The 23,606-nt window shown below is 29.1% G+C and overlaps 1 protein-coding gene across 2 annotated transcripts in view; it reads left to right on the top strand.

Annotated features, from left to right (window-relative positions):
* Positions 1-23,606, top strand: part of LOC142331205 (interference hedgehog-like) — a 354,772-nt gene that overhangs the window by 283,394 nt on the left and 47,772 nt on the right. The gene's annotated exons all lie outside the window — the stretch shown is intronic.

Here is a 23,606-nt window from a genome sequence, read left to right as displayed (position 1 = left end):
CGTGCCAAAAAAAGCGAAGTGGTTCCCCACTTTGCCTTCTTCTTTGAGCCAAATGGTTGCGAATCACCATACCAAACCCCACCGAAACTGCAGGTTATATTCAGCCCTGCATGTGATACAACATCACTCTGTTCTTGACAGAGACTAATTAATTGTATGGGAAACATTATTACGCTTAGATATTGCTACCATGACTGATGTTTCTTGTATATCAATTGTTTTATTTGCGTTAAAGCCATAAGAAAGATTTATACTTTTTCTTTTCCTGTATTTGTGTAAGCTGTATCAATTTAACAAGGGAATACGACTTTTAATTATTGTATTTTATTCATATAAAATATTTCATTATTACATTTTTTAATTTAGACAGTCGGTTTTAAATATTATTTTAAATAATTAGTTCAAAAATGCAAAAACGATTACTTAATATAAAACAGATTTGAATGGTAAATTTTTTTACAAATTTAAAATTTCTCACAAATGGTTTGTACGATTTTTATAAAATGTTATAATATATTTGTTTTAGAGAATAAAGTTGGGTTCTTATTTTTAGTACTTCGTGATTATTTTCAGATCATCTTTAAAATCATTTTATTATCAGTTTCAAAACACTTTATCAGCTACTATTATAAAAAATATTAGTCGATAATAGATGAAATAGAAATAATGAAAAAAAATATTTGGTTGTTTTGGATAAAAGTTGTTTTTTAATGATCTAAAGTTCACAAGTCATTCCTCACATCGTGGTTAAAGAAAGGTGTTTTATGTTAAAAAATTGTAACTACTTAATTAAGATCGATGAAAAATTTCAGTTCTGAATTTGTGAAAAAGAAAATTATTTTAATAATTTTTATGCGTATCGATTTGTTTATTTATATATTCTATAAATTTTTACTTATAATTTTTTCGACTAAATATAAAATTATTAAAAAAAAAATTGTCTTCTCTTAAGTGATGAAGTTTTAAAATTGTTGAACGAGTCATTTTTAAATTTCGTAGAAGTTACTCTTAGAGAAGAATAGTTATTCTGAATTTTACTGCTTATTCTTCATTGGAATTAATATTTTATATAATTTTGTAGAATTACTTAAATTAATTGTTAAGTACTTTATTAATGGCACCCTCGTTAAAAATGTTAGAGAACCCGTTGAGTATGTTGTCGAATAATATATTCAGTCTATCACATGTTTGTTCGTTTGTTTTATAAAAAATTTCATATTAAATTAATATTTTGGGATGCTATAGTTTTAATATGTGTTATAGTTTTAATATGCTACGTGTAAAATTTGCATCTTTTATTTATTTATACGTGTGCCTTAATTTATTCCGTCAACTATTTTATATTGAATTTTGCGAATGGAATTTGTTTAAAAAAATCCGAAGACGTTATTTTATAACCTAATCCAAATAATTATTTAAAAGAGTTATAAAAATGTATCTTTCTATTAAAATTTTTTTTTTAATCGTTTAACCTCCGAGACCACCGTTAGGTATTGCTTCAGAGGATGAGATGAATGATTTGTAACGTGTGTGAAAATGCCACGCCTGACCGGGATTCGAACCCGGGACCACTGGATGATAGGCCGAGATGCTACTACTCGCGCCACGGAGGCCGGCTAACTAAAAACTTGTCTCATTATGTTTGTCCACGTTTATTCTGATAGCCGAATAAGAAAATGTTTGTTTAATTTATTATAGAGAGGATCAAATGCTACTTGCCAGTGTAAAAAGTTATATTATAATTTTTAAATAAATTGAACTAAAACCTTATCATTCTGCTTTTTTTTAACTTTACAGGAAAACGGTATAATAAAATTAAAGGGGTCGATCAAATATGTTTCTTACAGCCGAGTGCTCGGTACTTTCAAGTTGCCACCTCGTAATCGTTAATGTTTCCGCCGTTATTATCTATTATAATACAACAAATATACTGTATACCTAAGAAAGCTGTTTTAAAATAAAATATAGATGTGTTTTATATTATAAACTCACAAATAAAATTTAGATGTAACTCAATTTTTAGACGCTAATACGTTTTGCTTTTAACCAAAACTATTAGAATTCAATGAATTAGCAAAAAAAAAAAAAAGAAAAAAGTGGTAATAGATGTGCAGTAAAACTTACCAAAATCATCGAGGAAAGTAACAAATGAACATCACGTAAAAATTTCTATGACACGTTTTTACGTACAAATTGTATTTATTAAATCTAAAAAATCATTCTAATCTATTTTTTCTTCATTCTAACAGAATACGTCAAAATCTAATTGCGCATGCAAACTAATTAGCCTTAAAATAATCATTTATTTTTGTTTTTTAATAATCTTATACCTGCAATCATCAACACAATTTTGTAGTTTATTCAAGAGCTCCACAAATTCGTCACTTGCATTATTAGTCTTACTAAACTCGGTTAATTTTTTAAAACATTCTTTGGCGTTAATCATTGATACGACTGGGAGAGTTGTAGATTCATATTCGTTTTCAGTTTAAGCTTCGCTATCACCTGTATGACTATGAGTTTCCTCAGTAATAATGTCTTCATCAGTCGGAATTTCTGGAATATCTATGTCGTCATTGGCTGTTGCGTAGTTATCTATCGAATATTCTTGAAAGGCTGATTTTTTGTCGAGTTAAGAGTTTGAATCCGTTCTGAGAGTGGTATATCGTCTTCTTCATGTAAATCTTCCGTACCATATTTTTTTAGCAAGAAAGACTAAAATGAAAACGCATTCACTGACGCGACGACTGTATTACTGTACTATATTTGGCTACTGGGTATCCGATAATCACTTTAACGCAATACTGTTTGTTTAACTGATTTTCCGGTATAGTACTGTATTTTTAAACTGAAAATTATGACTACTGAATTAGACCAGTGGGGATAGGACATGTAAAATTTATCTCTAACCAGGCTCCTCTTCAGACTTTCACTTAAATCGTATAAAACGTGCTATAGAGTTCGATGTACCTGATTGGGTGATCTTGAAGTATAATTGTTTGGTCCCAATCATTCCTGGAATCTTTCAAACAGAAGAAACCCCAATAATTAAAATAACTACCAGACTTTTCAATACCGCAATGGAACTTGAATTGTACGTACTATGCAACGTCATGTTGCAAATCTTTTGTTCACCCTTCAGATCTTTCTTTTTCCTGTTTACCCTCCGGTAATTACCGTTCAAATAATACTTCAGAGGATGAATGAGGGTGATATGTATGAGTGTAAATGAAGTGTAGTCTTGTACAGTCTCAGTTCGACCATTCCTGAGGTGTGTGGTAAATTGAAACACAACCACCAAAGAACACCGGTATCTACGATCTAGTATTCAAATCCTTGTAAAAATAACTGACTATTAGGACTTTTGTAGGCTGGAACTCTCGACTTCCAAATCAGCTGATTTTGGAAGACGCGTTCACCACTAGACCAAACCGGTGGGTTCCCCCGTTCAAATCTGACATGAACAAGCCTCACATAAAATGTCACAATCTGTACGTATAAATCGTAAATGAAGAAATGAAATTTCACGGGCGTTGAGATTATTTGGTTGTCATTAACGTTTTTGAATTACAGTATTAAAATGGAAATGCTCGTAATAACCAAGTTTATTATGCGTCGGTACCACGCTAAAAGGAAGTTAATTTATTATGAATGACATAGAAAACCAAAGAAATCCCGGATTTTTCTTGTTACAACCAAGTTCTTGTCACAAGCGAACTCGTCATTCGTAGGTCCCACTGTATTATTGTTTTAAATAGAGAATAATTTTAAATATATAAACTTTTACTACATATTTATAATTATTTCTATTTTTCTGTAATTTAAAAATATATATTTTGCGTTTACGATTTTATATTGAGAAATTAATAATCAGTTAATTGCTTAGTGTTAGTTCACCCTTCACCTGTAGTGAAGTATCTCGGGTGGTGGGATACATAAAAACAACCCACCGGCTTGGTCTAGTGGTGAACGCGTCTTCCCAAATCAGCTGATTTGGAAGTCGAGAGTTCCAGCCTACAAAAGTCCTACTAAAGTCAGATATTTTTACACGGATTTGATACTAAATCGTGGATACCGGTATTCTTTGGTGGTTGGGTTTCAATCAACCACACATCTCAGGAATGGTCGAACTGATACTGTACAAGACTACACTTCATTTACTAATACATATCATTCTCTGAAGTATTATCTGAACGGTAATTACCTAAACAGGAAAAAAAGGGGAATATATAAAAACGGGTTTAAGTGACACGTAAAAAAACGGCAGCCGCCATCAGTCGGATTATGACCAATATCAGAAGTCCCCGCACATCGAAATGAATTCCCAGGTGGTGTTCTTGTAACTTTTGTACGGAGCACCAGTCTGGTCCGTCGCCCTGTACTTGTGCAGTTCTTAGCCGGTTGCATAGGACTGTCTCCTTTCGGGTACGCTGCGGGTAGTGAATCATCTGCCACAATAGTCACCTGTCTTGCATTCCTGGATTTCCCTCGTTCAGAAGAAGGAGGAGATGTACAGGGGTGCGAGTGACATGGATACGGAGGCATGGCTTATCCGCAGGTAATAATAGTTAAGGGATCGGTCGACGAAGGGCAGATGGATCTATAGACCGTTCCCGAATCCAGGGATGGACCGCAAACACGGGGAACTAGGGTATAAGTTAACCCGGATCCTTACATCATAGATGTTTTAAGGCATACTTGTGCTTGCGGACGTTGAGACCGCTGTTCGCTTGCGAACACCGTATGCTTAGTGTATGCCTGTATGCTCATTAAAAGTTCTGGTTTCAAATATGGGAGTTAAACAAATGGCTCCTAGTTAAATGAAAAAATAATTTAGCAGGCAGCTCAAGTATTGCTTTTATTTTTTATATACGTAAAAGTTTTTGTAAGACATATTTAATTAATTTATTTTATTTATTAAACTTCAAATTTATCTGCGAAGATATAATATGAGTATATAGTACAATTAAGATTGACTAAAATGTCAGCTTTTTTACTATTGTATATCGTAGGAGACGTCATTTTAATATTACATTTTTGTTTATTTGTTGAATTCTTTTAGGCTGAACCACAATATTCTGCTTGGTAGTAATTTGTAGATAGATAATTTATCAGGATACGTATTCTCCGATAATATTTTTTAACATCATGGCAGATTAAAAGAAGTATTGTTAAGATTTTTCTCTTATTATGTTCCTGTTATTTTTTTTCGTGTCATGGGTAACTGTTTGTGACGATTGATCGACTGTCTTTATTAAACAATAGAAGACTTGATTGTTTCGACATCTCATTTGTTGATATATTTGTTTCACAATACTTTTTTTTAATCTTAGAACTATACTTTGATTATCTTAAATATAATAGTAGAGGCTATCGTCTGTCATTTATCAACTTTTTTTTCTTTTACGTATCAATTGAGCATTCAAAGATTTAAATATTTTTATATTCCTTTTAAAAATTTATAGACCTAATGATTTTGCAACCTACACGTTTATGTATATATATATATATATATATATATATATATATATATATATATATATATATATATATATTAACAAGCATATATATATATATATATATGCTTGTTTGAAATTAAAATGACATATTTTCCGATTATAAAGGATATAATGGTTGATAATGGATGTATGCGGTTGTAAAAAAAAAAAAAAAATTGGAGTTGAAGTCATTGGTAAACTATAGCTATGGTTATGCAAATAAAAAGTGGGTTTGTGGTCATGTGTGTGTGTGTGTGTGTGTGTGTGTGTGCGCGCACGCGCGTTGGTATGTACACACCTACGCACAGACAAAATTTCTTTAAATGATTTATCAGCTTAATTCAATTATAATTATTTTGATTAATTTTTTTTTTGTTTGAAATGTATAAAAAATAAAGAAGATTTAGAAACAACTGTTTCAAAGAGAAAATTAAATTTCTTTACTCACACCATCCGAATGGACTCAGAACGATTAAAAAATAAAACATTTTGATAAATTTTGGTATTTCACAATTTTAGATGGCTGTATTACACAGATGAAAGGGCTGAAGAAGTATATCAGAAAAAGGCTGTTTTCAGAAATGAGAAGAAGTAGTAAAGAACTCATGGGTTCCTGTAGTAGAAGAGAAGTACTCTTAACCTCAGTGTGTCTAAATAAAGAAAAAAAGACCGTAAAGTGACGAAAGAAATATGGAAGAAAAGAAGGGGAAAATTGAAATGATAATATTCGCGCGGTACTTAAATATATATACCCGTGTACACATGAGGTCTGTTGAAAAAATAATCGACCGTAAATTACGCGCCAACAGCGATATTTAGTGACGTGCGGTTGGCAATATTGTGTTCCGTATTACTTCCTGTGTAACCATATGTTCTTGGATTGTTGATATCTCCTTTAGGTTTTTTATCATTGTTATTTGAGTGCAACGTGTTTAAGTATTAGTAGCGATTTTTGTAATGTGCGTTTTTCGGAAGCAACGATACAACGTAATATTTTGCGTAAAACTAGGGAAACCTTCACAGAAACTTTTCAAGTTTTGAAACAAGCTTAAGGAGATGATTCTCTTGGTCGTATGCAATGCTGCGAATCGTTTTCACGATTTAAAAGTGGTCGTCAGTCAATTGAAGATGACCCTTGACCGAGAAGGCCTTCGACTTCAACTGATGACACACACGTTCAGAAAATCAACGATCTGGTGCGTGCAAATCGCCAATTGACTGTCAGAGAACTTGTAGAAAGAGTTAGCATCTCGATTGGATCATGCCGTAACATTTTGACTGAAAAATTGAACATGCGTCGAGTTGCAGCAAAGTTTGTTCTTCGTTTGACGACCGAACAGCAGAAAGAACTCGAGTGGACAATTGCTGGCAACTCCTTGAACAAACCGATGACGATGAAACATTCATTCAAAGGATCGTAAAGGAAGACGAAAGGTGGGTTTACGGCTACGACATCCACACAAAAGTTCAATCATCAAAAAATCCCACATTACAAAAATCGCTACTAATACTTAAACACGTTGCACTCAAATAACAATAATACAAAAATAAACGAGATATCAACAATCCAAGAACATGTGGTTACAGAGGAGATTTTGCGGAACAAGCATTGCCAACCGCACGACACTAAATATCTCCGTTGACACGTAATTAAAAAAGTTCTGTTATTTTTTTAACAGACCTCTTATACACCGTGTCCCACAATGAGTTTACGTTTTTGGTTTATTTTCACTCGCCAATCCCCCCTCCAATTCTATTGAAACTTTATAGATCTTTTAACGGAGGTTTTAAAAAGTTTCTTTGAAAATTTCAACATTCTAGGATATATAGAAACAAAATGGCTGCTTTCAAATAAAAATTTCAATTTCAGATATACATATTTTTTATTCATTACAAAATAACTGGTAAAAATGATTAAAAATAGATGATAATTAGAAGCAGAATAATTTAAAAAAGTTAGATAATTAATCACGGTTATGACTAATTAACTTGTTTTATTAAATTTGAACAACTTTTTAATTAAAAGTTTTTAATCATTTTTACCAACTATTTTGTAATGGATAAATAATATGGTTTATCTGAAATTTATATATTTATTTGAAAGCCGTTATTTTGTTTCTGTAAATCCTGGAAGGTTGAAATTTTCACAGAATATTTATAGAATCTTCGTCAATAGGTCTGTAAATTTTCAATAGAATCGATGGGGGGATAGGTGAGTGATACAAAATCAAAAGCGTATACCTCTTCGTGGTACACTCTATATATATATATATATATATAAAATTTTAATTTCGTTTCGATTCTTAAAAAAAAAAAAATAATCATTACGGCATATTTCAGTTGAATGCTAGATTTTGCTTGTAGGGATCTTATCTTTCTTAGTCATTGGCTGTTATAACAAGCCACCACTACCATTAAACCGGGTGTTAACATTGCCGAATCGTGACGCATGCGCAATCTGTATTTACCATAGCCTTACGGCACCGGTCGACGTACATGTTGCACTCGCTCTGCGAGTGGGTGAAAGAGATATTACGTATATGAAATGCGACAATACGTTTCTGGGAAGCTCAGCTCTTCCCTTCCTTTCAGTGTTCAGTTTTGAAAAATTCACTGATGTGTATAACGTGCATGTTGCGGCATTTTTTTTTATAATACAATAATTTCATTATTTTCCATTGAACTAGATTTTTTTTTAGTTTTTAATACGTTATTTTCTAGTGATGTTTTAAAACCTGTTGGAGAATACAAAGGGATCATCCATTTAACCTGCGGGTTGAATTCAAAGAATTCTAGTTTCGTTATACATTTTCATATCGATTGGAAAATGTTAATTTGTGCTAGTAAATCAAACAAGCGGACAACGAATTAAGTTTCTTATTAATTTCCTTGTATTATAGTATTCATGAACGAAAAAAAAATGTTATATTACCGATCACTTAATGAAAAAAGATCAGTTTTATACCGTGCAACTTAAATCTTATTCTTTTTTCATCATTGTTACGAATAGTAAATTATTTTTTTTAGATCTATAGAACATAAAATTTCCAATAAAACGATCTGATCTCTGAATTGTTATCTGGTAGTCCATTTTCTACGTTTCATAATTTATTTTACTGTGTTAAAATCAATCGGTTTTCAGATTTCAATAGAAATATCTATTTTTACCAGCCCTGAATCCATTTTGACTAGTTTCGACGTGACGTCTGTACGTACGTGTATCGATCGCATAACTGAAAAACGATTATCCATAGGATGTTGAATTTTTTTATTTAGGACTGTTGTAACATCTAGTTGTGCACCTCCCCTTTTGATTGCAATCGATTGGACCAAAACTATCCAAAAAAGCCCAAAACCCAAAAAATTTCAATTTTGGAATTTTTCTTAACTGCAGTAATAAGCTCTCATTGAGAGGTTTTCAACAGTATAAGTGGTACTTACTTTCATTGGTTCTAGAGTTATAGCCAAATAAAATTTTAATTAATGAAATATTTGGATCTTACAAGGGGAAGACACATCGGTTCGAATCCGACTCCTTTTCCGACTTTTTTTAGATTTAAATATATTGATTTATTAATAATTATTAACCTCTGATTGTAAAAAAAAATGTTCAGAATTTATTAGTGAAATAAAATTTTATATACTTTAAAAAATGTATACATGTAATTTAATAGGCGGATAAGGAAGTCATGTGGTGTCCACATCAGATTTTTTAATCTCATAGTATTGCATACTTACGATGTGTAAAGTTTAATCATTTCAATTTCTAAATAACATAACAAATAAGATGATGAATCATAAATTCCTACAGTTTAATTCTTGTTTAAGTATTTCAGAAATCTATTAATTCAGATCGTAACATCTCCATTGAAATCGTCATCATTTTTCTTTTTTCTTCTTGCAGTTTTATCATTTGCAGTCCTTCTCCCACTTATTAGCTGTTTTTCTTTTTCTCTTTAACAGAGGTTTTTCATTCGCACCTCGGGACACTATACATTTTGGTTTTCCCGAATTTTTTTTTTGTTCATTCGAAGTTAATAGAATATGAGATTAAGAAAGACGGTCTATCTCTAAGATATACCGGTAAATAATCTCTTTTTTCTATTTTTTATAATGATTATTTACTAATGAAGTGTAGAAAAAATAGAAGCAACAATTTTAAGTAGACGCATACGGCTGTTTTCCTTGCTAGGAGGCGCTTCATTAACTATAAACATATAACAGCCAGAGTATCGTAGTTTACACGAGAACTTTTGTGCATTAAAAAAAAATATTATTTTCATAATTTTTTTTTTAATTAAAATTTTTTTATTTTTGTTAAAAAAAAAATAAATATTAATTTGTTACATTGTTATGAACATTATAATGTAAATAGTTTTCAGTTCTAAGGGATTGAATAGAAAGAAATTTGAGTGCGTTACATTTAATAAAAGGGAGGGTAGTTTCCTTTTTCATTAAAGTGGCTTCTTGTGAGGCCTTACGTTATTTTACTTCCTGTAAATTATCCTAGAATAATAGTAATGCGGCGCGTGCCGTAAGAGGAAACAACAAGGAGAACCGTACTGTAACTCCTAACAGTCGTTTTCTTTCAATTGCCTTGTTATATATACTGTCATTCTATACGTCGTTGAGATGATGACAATACCAAAAGATAGTATTATTTTATCGATTTTCATTTCATGTACTAAATATTGAGACCACCCAGGAGCCACACGATATAAGTTTCATTACTGGAAAATGTTATATCTTTTTTTCTTTTGCAATGAAAGTCATTTTTTTTATTGTTGCAAAACTGTTATTTTTATTAAAACAAAATCGTTTTGATGTGATATTTGGAACTCGAGATATCAGTTTACGTATAAAATGTTTTTCAATGCATGGACACCTCTGAAATAATTGTTTAAATTATTTGAAATTTGTTGAAGGTAAAAATGTTTAAGGTCAAAATGGGTATTTCCGTTGAAATCTGAAACCGAAATTTTTCGCGATCACAATACTTCTTTTACTTCGTACAAGGAAGTAAAAATTAAAATACCTTTTAATTTATATATATATTAACATTTTTCATCGAAGTTGAAGAATTCGGAAATTATTTACAAAGTTAGAAAGAGTATAAAAATCGTGTTTTTTTTTTTTTTAATGAAGTAAAACCGACTACAAAACCTACTAAAAATTAATAATCCTTCCAGTTATTTCTAAATTTCAACTTAGGAAAGTCGGTAACAAATTAAGGATTATTATGTTTTTAGTTGATAGTTTTATTTGATTTCGAGTTGTAAATGTTGAAATTTAAGGAGTATTGAAAAAGTATTAATTTTAATTTTTATTGCAGCTTATAAAGTCATTATGTATTTATTTAATTTTAAAATTTATTATTTTATTTTAAGAAAATAAAAACAAGTTAAAGAAGATGTTTAAGTAAACCATTTTTTTATATCTTTTATTATTGATATTTTATCTAAACTGCTAATAAAAAATTCAAACAAAAAGAAATTGTGTTGTAATTGTATTGTGTCGCCGGGCGTTTAATTATGCTAGTAAAGAGTTTTCTATGTGTACAACATTGAATAATATTTGTTGTAAGATTTACTTATCTTGTTTAATAGTTCAATATGTTTATTTTTGTCTTTATAAAATTACTTACTTAAGATAAAATGATTACCAGGTATATTTATAAAATGCAATTATACGTAAATAAAAATTATTTTCATTATAATTGTATCATTTACTTCACGTTTACATGTCTTATTACACGTCTAATAAATTTATTTTATTTTCGTAAGTCGTTAAAATAAACAAAATTATTATTATGTAAATATTTAATGACTAGTGTTATTCTATGTGTGTATTCTCTCTCTCTCTCTCTCTCTCTCTCTCTCTCTCTCTCTCTCTCTCTCTCTCTCTCTCTCTCACTCACTCTCTCACGCTCACTCACTCACTCACTCACACACACACACACTCTCTCTCTCTCTCTCTCTCTCTCTCTCTCTCTCACACACACACACACAACACATACTGAAAATGAAATGAAAATTTTCAATAAACTCGTAAGTTAAAAGTCACATATAATTTTCTGTACATATAAAATGACAAAAACAACTTAATAATAATGATACATAATAAAATTACAGATTAAATTTACATAGACAACATTATTAATTAAACTAAAATCTAATTTTATACTAAAATTTAAACTAAAATAAAGCAACTATTATGTTAGCGATTTTGTTTCACTTACGGATATACTTAATGTTGAAGATCAACTAGGAAATTCTTGATATAGGTACCTTTCATTACGAAAAAATGTTATGTTGGTAACATTTTTTTTTGTAGAAAAGGTCATTTTTTATTATTGTTGTAAAGCTGTTGTTTTTTTTTAAAATTGTTCTTATAGATCAAGATCTTAGTTTACCTGTAAAATTTTTTTTCAACACAGTATTCTAGGTAACATAAAACACATAATTAAACACAATGTTTCCTTAAACAAATAGATTTTCTTTCATCAAGTTCAATGGTTGCCAACCTGTGGTCTGCGACCGTTCCAGGGAAATAAAATAAATGAAAACTGAATGAAATTAAAGAATAAGAGAAGGAAAATTTAGAAATTAATACTGAATGAAGTTTTGACGATATCTTATATATTAATAGTAGTTGTTGAGAATAGATTGAAATATAATCTTTAAAACTTAAGTTTTTGAAATGAATTTCATGCATGGACATTTGTTTAGTGATATTCTTTCGTTGTGAGTCAAGAAAAGTTATTGATTTAACGAATTGTTGTATTAATATTTGTTACGTTATTTATATATCAACCTAGTAATTCACTGTACGTACTTTACATGTTCATATTGCACGCGTTCATGTTAGTCTGTCTCTAGCTATTTTTTTTTCTCCCCTCCCCCCCTGAATTGGATCCCTGTGGAATTGGATTCCACAGTGAAGCATAACACATCCGGGGGAGTGTCCTTTTATAAACCGACTGGATCTTAACTATTAATGCCTGTCTCTAACTCCCAGAGTAGGGTTACCAGGCCCGACTATGTCGTTCTTGTTCCCCACCCTAGGAGCCGGGACTCGGTCTTTATGCCTTTTTGCCTCAAACGAGAACACCCAAAAGAGCATTCTCGCCGGGGCTACGGTCTTTTCTACAAGAGGACAAGAGAGTGTCTAGCTAGTTATTAATCGTCAAACCCACCGGGTTGGTGTAGCGGGAAATTTTTCAACACTAATCAGCTGATTTCGAGTCAAGGTTCAAATCCTAGTAAAGGCAGTTTACTTTTATGTATTGTATTAGGTCTTGTAATCGAGACCTCTGACAAATTTCTTCAAACTTGGTGGGAAAAAAAAATAGCCCTCATCTTTCACCCCCATTTCAAATTTTCACATATCCAAACGACTCTATTAAGACTACAAGCTCACATCATTACAAGAAAACAGTTTAAATTTTTTTATATCACTTTAATTCAATATGAAAAAAATTGATCAATTTCAGTTGAAGATTTCTTCATTTGATCATCCTGTACAATTTTGAAATACAAAAATACTAAATATAAAAATTTCCCAGTGATTTTCATTTAACAGCTATAACAAATTATTGTCGATGGAACCTCTGTGAAGTAAAAAAAAAAAATAAGAAAGGAAGAGTAAAAATATTAAAGCGAAAAAAGATCCAGTTGAATTCTACTTCTGAAAAGGTGGAACCTGTTATCCACAAACCAAATCATAAACATTAATCAAATGAACTAATCTTCTAATCATTTGATTATATTGAGTGGATCCCTATTTTTCTGCTTCTTCTGTTAATGTTTATGATATTTTAACAAATCGAGATATGAAGATCTTAATAGGAACTCAATCAACCGCAAACTTTTATCTTGTGGTTCTATTTGCATCAAATTAAACTAAACTGTGTATAAAAAAAATTACGAAATAGATATTTTTATTATTGCAGACCATCAGTTTCTAAACTTAATAATGATTTTACTTAATTTTTGTAGTATTTGAATGAATTAAAAGGGAATCCAATTAACGCAAACCAGTTATCTGATATCAATATCAATTAAGAAGTTTCAAAAATTTGTTAGATAAATTTTACTATCTCCTCACTTTTGCAATTATCTTGTTACAGAAATAAAACTTTAAAATATTTTAAAATTTTAAAGTTAAAGTTAAGTGATGAATAAAATAAGTATAGCTATTTTTTAACATGAAAACCGAAATTGATAACAAGTCAAACATAAATAACGGGTTTTTTCACATCAAAATAGCCTAAACTAAATTTATAATAAAACTTTTTTTTTTAGTTATAGGTTATGATAGGTTTTTAAAGATATTTAATGTTTTCATTTCATTTTAATAATGTAAAAAATAAAAATGGAAATGCAAATTTAATAAAACAACTTGTTATCTTTGAATTTTTGTTTTGGGCAATGAATTATATTCTATCTAAATATCACCGAAATAATTGGAGTATAACTTCATTTGCATTATATCAATTTGTGTGTCTAATTATATGACACTTTTTAAGCCATCTAAACAAATACTTGAGGTACAAAATATAAAATTAATAAACTGAATGATATAGAAAATGTTAACAAAATTTTAATCATTTTATTGCATAACATCATTATCAATAAAAATATAATTTATTCATTTTCAAAGCGTTAACATAAATAAGAAAAGATATTGTGAAACGGGTAGAACCTCTTCTACTTAGGATTAGAGTCATTTGATTATCTGTTACCAATAAAAGATTATGAAAATTAGTCTACCATGGTTCTTGGAATTTTATTACTCTGTTTACTTATCTAATGATATCATCTACTTTAGCATTTTAATTAGTTAAATAAAGATGTGGACTTACCGGTCAACCACATCCAAATATTTTAAGTAATCATATATTACAATTAACTTTTAAATAAAATAAATATAATTACGAGATCTGATATTTTATTATCAGATTCATACATCTTGTCTTTATACAAATGTAATAAATTTATTTTATTTTTATAGGGTTGCATGAACAAGATGTGAAAAGCACTTAATCAAGAGATACCAGGTTTTTTTCAACTTCTGATTGACACAAATCAGTTGTCTCACTAACCAGTATATAAATGTCAATATGAGATCGTAAAAGTGTTATAGATTGATAGTATTTTATTGGTTTTTCTCTTTTTTAATTTATTTCTTTATTTGACATATTTGGTACATTTCAACTAATTAAGTTTGATACGATCATCAATGTAGGTAGACAACCAGTCGAAATCTATGATTGCGAGGAGGCGTTTAATGCATTGTTATCTGATTTAAGATAGTTATACAAACGGTTTGATTTAATTTTATTTTATATCATTAGAATGATAAGAAGAGGCCATCAAATGGAAAAAATAACTAGTTGTCCTCGAATTTTAAATCGGCCTAAATCGATTATGTTCTACCAGTAAAAACATGTATTGGTAGATCAATAGATGGTATATTCAGTAGATCATGAAACTATTATTGGTAGGCATATTTTATTAGTCTTTCTGTTTACCGTTCTATTATTAACTTATTTATGAAATTTATTTATACAACATTTGAATACTCATAACTGACTTACTTTTATTAAATTTGACATAAATAACTTATTGAGACATGTGATATCGATTAAATACTCGTAGCTGAAAAAAAATCATCTATGAAAACTGATATAATGAAACAAAAAAAAAAATAAATAAATAAAAATAACTCTATATCAGGGATGTTATCTATTTAATTATTAATTGTCTATTGATTTTTATTAGTAATTAGATTTTTCATTGATATTTTTGTGTTTGTGTAAGACAATTGCCAAAATTAAAAGTTGAAAATGAGGGAAGATCAAGGAAACTGTTGTTTCTATGAATTTTCTTATATTTTTCCGATGTAAAAATGAAATATAATTATTATATTTGTATATAAATTGATTTAATAAATAATTAAAAAACAGTTCTTGTAAATATTGTGATGAATATACTTCTCAAAATTAGATACTGCATTTACTACTTATATAATCCCAACTTTGTATGGTAACGTTCTGATAGTTAACATAAGTGACAGAATATTAAGGAATGTACAGGAACTGATAGAAAGAAGCCATCCAATTATATTTTAAGAAAATTTAATTGGTGTTTATACTTTACTAGTTGAAAGTTGAAGTTGAAAATTGAGATAGTCTCATTTATATAGTATATTACATTTATTTGTTCAGTTTCATTTTTTTCTGCTAATGATATAAAAACAAATTTAATTAAATCATTATTTTTGTATAAAAACTGATTATATGGAATTATAATATTAAATTAAAAAATAAAATTGTTAAATCAGTTCAGCGGCATTAATTTGATATTAAAATTATATTCTTGAGATTCTAGCTTTTTGTTGACCTGCTGTTTATATTTACATTTATTTTAAGGTTTTAAATAGTTTCTAAAATGATTGTGGGAATAAATAGATTTGAGAAATAAAACTTATTCAACTAATAATATTTTCAGGACATCTTTTTATTATTTTTATATATAATTGGTTAAATTAATCAGATTTCTTCATTTTAATCCATTAAAATACTACAAAAATGAAGTGAAATCATTAAGCTTATTTTGAAACTGATAACCCACGGTAATAAAATAGCTACTTAAAAATTTGTTGTATTCAGTTGAGTCTGATGATGTAATAATGCCACAAGGTACAAGTTCGTGGTTGATCAACTATCTATTCTGACTTTTATAACTAAATTTATTCAGTAAATGATGAACATAATACCAAAAGTAGTAGAAAAGTAGCGACTGATAAAATATGATCAAGTGATTAGGAATGTTGAGAAATTGGAAGTTTGATCAATCTTTATGGCTTGGTCCAGGTTAGTGACAGTTTTAATTTAATCAGATGTCAAGGTTGATAAATTCTTTCTTTGGGATTTTTTTCTCTAATGATGAAGTGAAATCACTATTTTATATTTTGGTGTTTCAGGGCTATAAAATAAAAATATTAATATTTTTTTTTGTTTCCTTTTTATGTTATCTAATGCTGTTGAATCCTTGTTATATGAGATTGTATCGCCCAATTTTTATCATATTATCTCACTTTGAGGTCTTATAAATTTTGAGTTTAAGAATTCACTTTTTGGAGATCTACAATATCTATATTTCACTTGTACATTCTGTACAACAGCCCTTCAACTACATTGTTGCAAGTGCTCTTTCTTTTTTTTTTTTAATTTCAACTTTTGGATTTAGATTTGGGGGAAGGTATTTAGGGAGGTATGTTTATAATACATACTAGTAATGTATTGGGTTCGGTATACTTTCTATAACAATTACATTTTATAGTCCATACTTTGTATTCCTGCTCCTAACATATAAATAACTTCGCTAATGTTCTTGAAACTTAATTACTAAGCAATTGTTATTTTTATTTGATCTGTTTTCATTTCTTAGAAAATTAAATTTGATCAATTTTTCTTGGTGTTGGAAATGATTTTACTTCAGACTAATATGTATTTGTTACTGATAATCATTAAAATTTTATGATTTTGCTCTAATTTGATCATATTTTGATATGCAATTCAATAGAATTATTGGTTTGTGTTGATAACTAAAATGACTGATAGACTACTGTAACACAGAAAATTGAATTCTGAATCATAAAAACGCTAGTTGCTTTTTATACACAAGTGTATTTTTAAAATTAATTAAAATTTCTTCATTTATTTTTGCTTTAATAAATTTTTATTTCTTTTTTTTTTCATTTTTGATTGTAAAAAGTGTTTTTTTTTAATCAATATTACTTATTTGATTAACTATGAAGAAATTTTTTATGCTTTGCAAAAAAGAAATATGTCATAAATAGATTAAACATCTTAGGCATTAAGAATATATGACTTCAAATAATAAAGTTTTTTTTTATATTCTTACTGAGGTCTAGAAGATTTCATTAATTGTTTGCCAAAATCTCAGTAGTTGTAGGTAACTGTGCATGAATCACAATTTACTCTTGACATAGATGTAATTATTCTCAGGTAGGAAATTTTAATGTCTGGCTTACCAGGGAAAATGAGGAATGAAGTGGTTTTTTATTGCCATCTTCTCTGATTTAAATATACTATTGCATATTGGCATGTCAGTCCACTGAAATACAGTTGATATAAAGTCAAAGTGTGTCATCTTTATTCTCTTTATTATAGAGGCTAATGGATGGTGAACATCATTACTTAGAGAGAGAGAGAGAGAGAGCAACATTGCTCAGTGTCTCTTGTACTGTTTAAATGTCAGGTATTTTAAATATTTTCTAGCCATAACAAAGCAGTAAATTAGTGTACCCCTTATGTTATTAAATAATACATTCATATATTGTATATTACACATTAACATCAACTTATATGTATTCAAAAGTAAATTAACTTTGTATTTATTACAGTAAGTAAATAGTTTTTATTTTTAGTAGCTTTTATTTAGAGTTTTTTAGCGTACCATAAAAATCATTAAGTTATTAATATTGTTACTTCTTCTTACATATAATTTATATTCTGTGAACAATAAATTTTAATAACATTTTTTAATGGCTAATTCATATAAAAAGGAGTGCTGAAGGAGACACGTATTGTGCAATAAAAAATTATCTAATGTATACGTAATAGGTGAACTAGAAACTTGTATTTATAAATTACTTTATTATTTAAAAAAATATTAATATTGATTTTTAATTTTTGTATTAAATCATTTAAGTTTATATATATAACGCCCCCAAGATGACCACCCACACTAAAAAGCTTAACACAGTCGCCTTAGAGTTTCATGGCAGCGCAGTCTGCCCTCCCTAGCTCGTCTGAACTCGGACATCCCATCGGGGTCTCCCGTGCCTCCTTGAAAACATACTAATCACCTCTTCCGGTGATCAGAATTTTTCTCCGCAGAAGAGCACCCTTCCAGTCCCTATTATACCCGATCAAGACACACATTTCGTTTGCTTTTCACAGTTACACGTCCCCCAATGCACACCTCGAGGGACAAGGTGTGTATTTTATATTTTATGTTTAATCACCTAAAGGTAATTAAACATAAAATATTAGATGAGATACTGAATTGTTCAGTACCCTAAATGATTTCTTGTAACATTTCTTATTAAATATTACTTTAACCATTGTCTTTGATTCTCTTTTCATATATTTCCATTATCTAAGTATTAATTCAATGTAATGTTCTGAGAGTTGTAAGTGAATGCAAATTACAATTTTACTTCCAATCTAAATTCACATTTATTACAGATTAAACAATTTTTGTTCAAGAAGTTGACTGCAGACAGAAAAATTATATTTTTTAATCTCTTTATAGAAGTAAGAATAAGTAAAATAAATGTTATTTTTTGAAGTGACCATAATAACACTTTGAAAATGGATGCCAAACTATGTACATTTCTACTGTATATTTGACATAATTAAGCCACACATAACAAAAAAAAAACTGGTATAACTAACATTTATAGGTGACCAGATGTGAGTTATTTCTAAAAATTAAATGACATCACTATATGCATGAAAACCAAACTTTCCATGATGGTGTACTAGATTACATAAGATGTGAAATGATTTTTCATTGGCTTTTTCACAGAAACAGATATACTTTTAGAAATGAGAATGCTCAACTTATTAAATATTTAAGCCCTGAAAATTGACATTTTCATTAAATTCATTCCACAGATTAGTTGTGGAAATAAAACTTCGGAAAAAAACAACTTCCTGTTAGACTTCGGTTCTTTACATTCTTCACAATCATAAGAAAAATTGGGAAGGGCATAAAAAAAAACAATGTACCATGTTTTGTCATAAAAAATGAATTACAGTATATGAATTCTGTTGTAAAATTGTCCGCAAATTTCTAAGTAACTTAGGTAATTTAGTAATTTTTAAGTTTTGTGGGCAGAAATGTGCAACAGAATATTACTTAGAAACAGAAGAATACCATTGTCATTTGTTATCTGGTGTCATTTTTATCCATAAAAAGGAGATACGCAAGACTTAAATAACAAGGTACCAATAACATTTACCTCTGCAATAAGCAAGATATTATGAAAATTATTTTTAAAAAAATTAACTTAGATTGGAAAAACCGTCAAATAACCAAGAGTGCAATAGATCACATCCAGGTTATTGAAAATGCAGTAGAATTTCAAATGCAGGTATACGTAACATTCATTGATTATTATAATATAAACTTTTTTCGTAAACCATCATTTCCTATACTGAACATTAAACTCCCAATACATGCCTTATAAATACCTCAATTTAATAAATAAAATATTTTCATCAAATTAGGTTAGAATAGCTATTGGTCAAGTTGAATAATATTTTTTTAAACAAAAAAAGGAATAAAACAGAGAGATCCATTATTACTGGCTTTGTCCAATGTAATTTTGGAGGAAGTATTTATAAAACTGAAATGGACAGAAAAAAATTTGGATTTAGTATTATTGGTAGAAGATTGACAAATCTTAGATTTACTGATGATCAGATATGATTTATTTCATCTCCTAAAATTTTGAAATGTTAGAAGAAATTTTAAATAAACTGGAAAAACAAGGCTGGGCAAATGGTATAATAAATTAATGAAAAAAAGACTGTTCTTCTAATAAATGGAGTTAACAAAGACTTAGAACTACTAGAAAAGAAATTACATCAGGCAAACAAAACAATGTATTTAGGCAACCAGTGAGCTCTGAGGACAGAACAGGAAAGTAGACCCAAAGAAGGGTAGCAGCTGTTTGGAAAAAATATTGAAATTCATTATGAAAAACAACCAGATGAACGGTATCCAAAAAAGTAAATTATTAAGACTATTTTAAACACCTTGTCTCACTTTTAGTTCATTAATTTGGATGTTGTCGAAGAAGTCCATACAAATTATGAGACTTACTCAATGATCAATGGAAAGAATCATGGTTTCCATTGTATTCAGTAAAAGGCAGAGTTAAATGTGAAAGGCAACATACTGGAGTGGCAGATGTCGCAAAGTAATCAAGAAATCATAGTGGAAATGGACTGGCCGCTTGGTAAGGTTGGATGGATAAAACAATTTACGTTTTGAAAATCCTTCAATTTGAAAAGGAAAGAGGTAAACAGAGGAAATGGTAGGAAGATTATTAGAAGGAGGTTGTAGGAATAAATTGGTGTAAGTTGAAATTGGAGAGAAAAGCATGGAATATTGGGAGAGAGGTCTATGTTCAGTAACAGGCCTAGTTTCAAAACTAATGACACTTTGTTATATGAAGAAATAATTTATCAGGTAATTCAAAGTTTTATTTTTGTATTTTTTTTATTTGTTAAGTATATTAAATTAAAATTATAACCTAAATACAAATTCAGGCTGAGGCAATTTTTTTATTGTTTGTATCACATTTGATGTTGTCCGTTAATAATTATTAAAAATTTGAACCCAGAACAACCATCCATTAAGATCAACCATAGATTCAAATGCTCAGTGTTCTTGTGTAAAACAATATATTGTACATAGACGGTTTTCTTTAAAGGTAATCTGATTTAAAGAGACATACATCTGTTCTTTATTCAGTCTTTGTCAGCATCTAGTTTTCTATCTTACTCCCACCTTTTAATTCAAGGTATTGTTTATGCACATGTGTTTTATGAACATGAGATTCTGTCTGTGTGTGTGTGTGTGTGTGTGTGTGTGTGTGTGTGTGTGTGTGTGTGTGTGTGTGTGTGTGTGTGTGCGTGTGTGTGTGTGTGTGTGTGTGTGTGTGTGTGTGTGTGTGTGTGTGTGTGTGTGTGTGTGTGTGTGTGTGTGTGTGTGTGTATGGCTGCATTTTCTTTGGTAGTTTTATTATATTTTATACATAGATGGTTTTTTTTGTGTACTTGTTTTAGAAAGGGTAAGTGACTGGTTTAAGAAAATTATGAGGGCTTAAAAACAATAGAACTGGTGTGTGTATAGGGTGACAATTGGTCCAGACCACCATGATGGTTCATTAGAAGGTATAAAACATACTGACGCTACTCGTTTGCCTTCATTAAAAGTTTTACTATTTGTAGGCTTCATTGGGGTTTTATACAGCTTCATTGCTGCAAATTACAATTCATGTTTAAAACAAGGGTTAATAGTGTTTGTTTATATACATCTTCATTGTAAGTATTGCAATGATTTTGTTTGATATAGTTAGTTTTACAATAATTATTATGTTTAAAATAGTTTATTTTCTTGAATATTATTATTATTAATAATGCACAACCAATTAATTCCTTCTTGGATTAAACAATATGTTTTAATTGCTTATGCATTTTTTTGGTGTAAATCAGACTTTATTATGTAACATTTTTACTGTAGAATAAAGTTGCAAAGATATTGCTGTCAAAATTATTTTTATAAAAATTATAAACACCTTCAATTAAACTTCTCTTGGGTGGTGTGCAGATATGAGGGTGTATGAATTCTACAAATTTACATGGAACAATAAATTATTATAGATAATTAATAAATTAGACAAATTTATGTAAAATACTTGGTTTTGTACATTTTTTACATTATTTTATATATATTTGTCATTAATAAGATAGTAAACTATATTCCTTGTAACCTGATGGTTCCACACCACTTAGTGCAGCTCAGGGAATAATATCCTGAAAATTTATTAATGTGAAAATTAGGTCAAATGGTTGTAGCCAAAGCATGTTCATTTCCTACTGATGGTTGAAATTAAAATGTTGGGTGCATTTTCATTTTATGGTATTTATTAGCAGCTAATGATTGCAGCAATTATTACCATTAAAAATTCGTAAAGGAAAAACAAGAAGTAATATCTGTAAGCATGATGTTTGGAAAATGCTTTGCATATATTTATTTTTTTAAATTTCCAAAAAAATAATGTATAGTATTTAGTTTTAAATAAAATTGATACATATGTCTTTTACTTTTACTTCATATTTACATCATATTATTTTTTAAAGTAAGACAAATTTAATTGGTTTTAAAAATAAATTAATTATTATGACTTGGTGATTACTGTTTTATATAATATATCTTTTGAAACTGTTTTCCTTTGTATTCCACATGCACTTTTTCTTGTTATGATCTACTCAAATGTAAAACCAAATCAAGCGTACCAACAGTAATGGAGGACTAAATTGTGAATCATGTTGTATTTTACCTTTCTCTCTTGTAAAGCTATTAATTGGTAAAAATCATGACTTATTTTTTAAATAACAGGAAATATGTGCACGTAAGACTCTTTCACAACTAAGACCCAGTCTTATCCTCAGTAACGGAATGTAAGTGGTGGTACTTTTGTTTGAAGCACTTTTATTAACTTGTTAGGAAGCCCATTTTATAATGTGGTCAAATAGTGTATTTGATGTGTGTTGTGTTTGTCTATATTGTGTTGTTTTTTTTAATCAAATTTATGTGTAAATTTTGTCTCCTGGTAACTGCAGGCTGATGCCCGACTACAGATTCCTTACTCTCTTATTTTTTTGATAACAAGAATTTTGTAACTTTTGACAAATGTTGTCAATCCTTCCAGAATTTGAACCCTGAACTTTCTGGATGAAAAGTACATATAATTCCATTCTGCCATGGAGATTGATGGAAATTGACAGGTTTGAGTATATAAGTTCATGACTTTTAAATGTAAATCATGCAGAATGAGATTGGACCATAAACTTGAAAAGACCTTATTGTATAATTTGTTATGGTAGGAACAGAATCATGATTTTTATTTTTATAGTTATATAAACATTATCTAATCATGCATAAATATAAAAGATGTCTTTATTTATTTACCTTTTTTATATTTTATTGCTACCGTTGACTATTATCGTTATTAGCCACTAAAAAATGTCAACACATTCAGTGAACTGCATCTGATATTATTAACAACTGATGATCTACGGGAACTGGTTCAGTCGATGTGGATTTGATAGTTTGTATTTTACCTTATTTCACTTATTTTTTGTATAAGCAATGATACCTTTCAATTTCCAGGATTTAATTTTTTTTATTTTCAGTTGAACCTCTCTTTTCATAATTAATATTTAACTAAAAATGGTTAAATATTAATTAAATCTGTTAAATCTTTTTTTTAACATTA

The sequence above is a fragment of the Lycorma delicatula genome, chromosome 10 (assembly GCF_047948215.1).
Source record: "Lycorma delicatula isolate Av1 chromosome 10, ASM4794821v1, whole genome shotgun sequence".
Lineage (NCBI taxonomy): Eukaryota > Metazoa > Arthropoda > Insecta > Hemiptera > Fulgoridae > Lycorma > Lycorma delicatula.
This window is presented reverse-complemented; position numbering and strand designations above follow the sequence as displayed.